The sequence below is a fragment of the Chlorocebus sabaeus genome, chromosome 2, assembly GCF_047675955.1.
Source record: "Chlorocebus sabaeus isolate Y175 chromosome 2, mChlSab1.0.hap1, whole genome shotgun sequence".
Lineage (NCBI taxonomy): Eukaryota > Metazoa > Chordata > Mammalia > Primates > Cercopithecidae > Chlorocebus > Chlorocebus sabaeus.
This window is the reverse complement of record NC_132905.1, coordinates 37,667,956-37,673,955: the sequence shown is the minus strand read 5'-3', so window position 1 is coordinate 37,673,955 and position 6,000 is coordinate 37,667,956.

Below are 6,000 nucleotides of genomic sequence, written 5' to 3'. Positions count from 1 at the left end.
GCAAAACCCCATCTCTACTAAAAATACAAAAATTAGCTGGGTGTGGTGGCATGCGCCTGTAGTCCCAGCTACTCGGGAGGCTGAGGCAGGAGAATCGCTCGAACCCCGGAAGCAGAGGTTGCAGTGAGCCGAGATCCCACCATTGCACTCCAGCCTCGACAACAAGAGCAAAACTCCATCTCAAAACAACAACAAAACCAACAATAAAAGAAGAGAGGTCATCTTGGCCAGAGTGTCATGGTTAAAGGGGAGGCTGGATGGAGGGAGAGGTCGGCTGGACCACCAAGAAGGACCTGTAGGTCATGGTGAGGAGCTTGGATTTTATTTAAAGAAGGTAATTAAACTGGCGTGGTGGCACACCGGTGTAGTCCCAGCTACTCAGGAGGCTGGGGTGGGAGGTGGAGGTTGCAGTGAGCTGAGATCACACCACTGCTCTCCTACCTGGGCAACAGAATGAGACCCTGTCTCAATAAATAAATAAAATAAAATAAAATAAAAAGAAGGTGGGAGGCAACCAAAGTTAAGAAGATGACTGATGTGTTCGAATGAAGCAGAGCACGACCTCAGTAAATGTGTCCCGGGACTGTCAGTATACGGATGGCAGATGAATGGGCGAGGGCTGGGGGTCTCCTCGGTGGCCTGGAGACAGGAGCTTTCCAGGTCTCCCTGCTCTCGGTCCCTGAGGTATGCCCAGCCCCCATGCCTTCCATCAGGGTTCCTATACCCTAAGGAGGCCATAGCGGCCTGCTCCAGACAGTCTCTAAAGACTGGCCAGGTGCGGTGGCTCACGCCTGTAATCTCAGTACTTTGGGAGGCCGAGGCGGGCAGATCACTTGAGGTCAGAAGTTCGAGACTAGCCTGGCCAATATGAAGAAAACCTATCTTGCTGGGCGCGGTGGCTCATGCCTGTAATCCCAGCACTTCGGGAGGCCGAGGTCGGCGGATCACACACAACGTCAGGAGATCAAGACCATCCTGGCTAACATGGTGAAACTCCGTCTTTACTAAAAACATAAAAAATTAGCCGGGCATGGTGGCAGGCGCCTGTATTCCTAGCTACTTGGGAGGCTGAGGCGGGAGAATGGCATGAACCCAGGAGGCGGAGGTTGCAGTGAGCCGAGATCGAGCCACCGCACTCCAGCCTGGGCGACAGAGCAAGACTCCATCTCAAAAATAAATAAATGAATATATATATATAAAAAAAATAAAATAAAACCTATCTCTACTAAAAATACAAAAATTAGCCAAGCGTCATGGCATATGCCTGTAGTCCCAGCTACTAGGGAGGCCGAGGTGGAGGTCACAGTGACCCGAGATTGCACCACTGCACTCTAGCCTGGGCGACAGAGCGAGACTCCGTCTCAATCAATCAATCAATCAATCAATGGAGGGGGCTTAGTCCTGGGGGCAGATGAGCCTAGAAGGCGAGGGGCTCAAGGGAAGGTGTTAGAGGGACCCTAGAGTGCACATCACCTCCATTCTGGATGGTGCCAGAGACAAATCTTTGAGAAGGCAGCTTGGGAGTCTTCCCGAGTTCCAAGAGACGTCCAGCTCCCAGAACTGGCCAGGTTGGGCCCACTGCTGGTCACTCTGGGAGCTGCTCCTCCCCTTCCCCAACCAAGGTAATTACAAATGTGAGAGACCCCCAAAAGGACCATCTTGGCCGGGCGTGGTGGTTCATGCCTGTACTCCCAGCACTTTGAGAGACCGAGGAGGGTGGATCATCTGAGGTCAGGAGCTCAAGACCAGCCTGGCCAACATGGCAAAACCCTGTCTCTACTAAAAAGACAAAAATTAGCCAGGCATGGTGGGGGGCACCTGTAATCCCAGCTACTCGGGAGGCTGAGGCAGGAGAATCGCTTGAACCCGGGAGGCGGAGGTGGCAGTGAGCCGAGATCGCACCACTGCAGTGCAGCCTGGCCCGCAGAGTGAGACTCCCTTTCCAAAAAAAAAAAAAGGACCACCCCTTACCTCTTGGTTGCTGAGCAGGGTGTTCTATAGAGTAGTCCTATGGACAGAGGACAGGGGAAGACGCTTCTTCAAGAATCTGGAGGAAAAACCATGGCTTTTTTTTTTTTTTTAAAAAAAAGCTTTGTAGAGACAGGGTCTTATTATGTTGCCCAGGCTAGTCTTGAACTCCTGAGCTCAAGGGATCCTTCTGCCTTGGTCTTCCAAAGTGCTTGGGATTATAGGCGTGAGCCACCACGCCAGGCAGAAGGTGATGAGTCTTGCCAGACCTTTTTCAGGGTGGCTGGGAGGGTGGTGGCTGCACTGGAGTGAGTGACCTGTGTCTATGCATGGCTCTACTACAGCCACTCTGAGTGGCCAAGCGGCACCATTTCTGGGTCTAATCTTCCCCCCCTTCTCCTCAGTTTCACAGGGTCTCCCAAGGGAAGGCATTTGGGAAAGGCGTCCCTCTGTTCTTCCCTGCGCTCTTCCGCCCCAGCCTCTGTGGGAACATCAGGTTCCAGAAGCTGAGTGATGCTGTGATAAGGAACATCTGTGGGAGAAGCCCACCCTTGGGCTGAGAGCCATGGGGTGGAGGCAGGCCCTGAGCAGCTCACGGTGAATACAGCCTGCAGGACGATTGCGGAGCCTCCTTTCGAGGTCCTGAACCTGGGAAGAGATGGACTGTCCCTTAAGGCAGGCCAGTCGGGGTCCCAGAGCCAAGGAATAAGGGTCTTCTGGAACCCTGGTGGGTCCAAGGGTGGAGAGGGCTCCGGAGAGGGCATTCAGGCCACTTGCCACAACAGGGCCGACATGCCGTGAGCTCTGGGACAGGTTAAGACCTGCCAACAGGAGGGATGGCAGCTCACACTCACTTGGTCGGCTCCAGGGAGTCCCCCAGATTCTGCCCAGATGCTAAGACCTGAGCCACAGCCTCAGCATCCCCCTGCCAACCAGACCCCCACCCAGGCTCTAGGTTTCACAGTGGACCCACCTCCGGCCTGCCAGCCTAGAGAGGATACTGCGGAAGAGCTAGGCCTCACGCAGGACCCTAAGGTAAAAATAGGAAGAGGTGCTGGACAAAACGTCACAGACCTGGACTCCCAGCCCTTCGGGAGGCCCAAGGGCCCCTTGAACCCAAGGAGGAGGTCTAGTACAGAAGGAGCAGGGAGAGGCGGGAACCGGCAGAGCTAACCATGAGGAGCGAGGCCAGGGGACAGCAAGGAAACCAGGAGCTGAGGGGGCAGGGCCAGCCAGCCGATTGGCGTGGTCAGTGAGCTGAGGGCCATGGCCAGGAGCAGAGAGCAAGGCCCACCCAGCTCACCCGTGAGGGCGGAGGCTCTGCGGAGCCGTGGGAGTCGCTGAACACTGAGAGCGTCCCGGCAGCAGCTCAGGCTCGGAGGACGTCTCGGGAAGACGCACAGCTCCGGTGGCCCATCCAGCAAGTGCTTCTAAAACCCTGGACAGGCACACCAGGCCAGAACTGACACTGAGAGCTGGGCGTGGTGGCTCGCCCCTGTAATCCCAGCACTTTGGGAGGCTGAGGAGGGAGGATTGCTTGAGATCAGTAGTTCAAGACCAGCCTGGGCAAAATGGCGAGACCTTGCCTCTACAAAAAATAAATAAAAAAATTAGCAGGATGTAGTGGTGCACACCTGCAGTCCCAACTAAGGAGGCTGAGGTGGGAGGATTGCATGAGCCCAGGAGCTCGAGGCTGCAGTGAGCTGTGATTGCACCACTACATTCCAGCCTGGGCAACAGAGCAAGATCCTGTCTCAAAAAAACAAACTGCTGGGTGTGGTGGCTCACACCTGTAATGCCAGCACTTTGGGAGGCTGAGGCGGGCAGATCACGAGGTTAGGAGATTGAGACCATCCTGGCTAACATGGTGAAACCCTGTCTCTACTAAAAATACAAAAATATTAGCCGGGCATGGTGGCAGGCACCTGTAATCTCAGTTATTCGGGAGGCTGAGGCAGGAGAATGGCGTGAACCTGGGAGGTGGAGCTTGCAGTGAGCCGAGATCGCGCCACTGCACTCCAGCCTGGGTGACAGAGTGAGACTCTGTCTCAAAAACAACAACAGAAACTGACGTTGAGCTGGGACTGCCATAGGGGTGGATGGCCACTAATGGCAGGTTTCCTGGCCTGCCACAGAGCCCATAGCGTGATCAGGGGTAGATGAATGCCCTTAGCTAGATTTCCCCGGGACAGGACATGACAGGTGGCCTAGAGATGGAAACCTCCTGGGGGCAGGTCAGATCTCTTCATACTATTCCTGTTTCCTCCTCCCCACCAGGGCAGACACACTAGAGGAGGGGGGCCAACCTGGCAAAGGGGCTGAGGTGGTGAGATCTGGGAGTGCCCTAGGGTAGGCACTAGTCCCTTCACATCCTGGAAGCCAGGGCCTCTGTCTTCGCTGAGACACAATTGGCCTACACATGGGCATGGGTATTTGGCCCCCAGATGTGGGGACAGCCTATGCGGGGACAGCCTCATGGCATCCTTGAGCCTTTCTTGGCACCGCTGGCTTCCCAATAAACTTCTTAGCCTGATGTTCAAGGTCCCCACTACCAAACCTTCCAAACACAGCTTCTTCATCAGCCTCTCCTGCTCTCCCACCACACCCCAGCCACGCTGGGCTTCAGTTCCTAGAACACACCCAACCTTGCCCATGGCAGGGCCTTTGTCATTGCTCTTCCCTCTGCTAAAATGCTCTTCTCTCAAGGGCAAGTCTTATTCCCACCACCTGTTTCCATCTGAGAAAGCTCTACTGGAGTAACACACCTGGCCTCTCGCCCACAGACCAAAGCTATGCTTTACTAAGTAGTTCATCAGGAATTGTGGCAAATTGTATTTTCAAAGAAGATAGCCTCATCAGTATCTCCAATTCCACATGCTCGTTGTACCATTGTGACCTTGACACTCCTGCCCTGGAGTGGTGGGATCTATGTCCCTCTTCCTTCAGCCTGGAGGTACCTTTGTGACAGCATTAAACAGCAGAATATGGTGAAAGTTGCTATGTGACTTCTGGATCATAAAAATGCCATGTGGGCCCAGGTGCGGTGGCTCACGCCTGTAATCCCAGCACTTTGGGAGGCTGAGGTGGGTGGATCATGAGATCAGGAGTTCAAGACCAGCCTGGCCAAAATGGTGAAACCCCGTCTCTACTAAAAATACAAAAAAACAAAATAGGCTTGACGCCGTGGCTCATTCCTGTAATCCCAGCACTTTGGGAGGCCGAGGCAGGTGGATCACCTGAGGTCAGGAGTTCGAGACCAGCCTGACCAACATGATGAAACCCTGTCTCTGCTAAAAATAAAAAAATTAGCCGGGCGTGGTGGTGGGCGCCTGTAACCTCAGCTACTCAGGAGCCTGAGGCAGGAAAATTGCTTGAACCCGGGAGGCAGAGCCGAGATCGCACCACTGCACTCCAGCCTGGGCGACAAGCAAGACTCTGTCTCAAAAAAAGAAAAAAAAATTAGCCAGGCATGGTGGCAGGCGCCTGTAATCCCAGCTACCTGGGAGGCTGAGGCAGAGAATTGCTTGAACCCGGGAGGCGGAGGTTGCAGTGAGCTGAGATTGTGTCACTGCACTCCAGCCTGGGCGACAGAACATGACTCCATCTCAAAAAAAAAAAAAAAAAAAAGAAAAGAAAAAAAAAGCCACGTGGTTGGGACACTCTCCCTGGGAACCCAGCCATCATGCTATGAGGGAGCCAAGCCAGCCCAGGTGGAGAGACCATATGGAGAGGTCATGTGTAGATGTGCTGGCTCAAGGCCCTGCTGAGGTGCCAGCCTACAGCCAGCATCCACTTCCAGACATGTACAACTCCAAATGATTCCAGCCCCAGCCATCAAGGCCCTCGTAGCCATTGAGTCTTTCCAGCTGAGGCCCCAGACTTCATCGGGCAGAGACAAGTCATCTCTGCCGTGCCCTCTCTGACCTCCTGGCCCACAGAAACCATCAGCATCAGTTATTTTACGCACTAAACACCAGTTGGCTTGTCAAGCAGGAACAGTGACTGGAACAATAAGGAAGTGTTATTTTGATT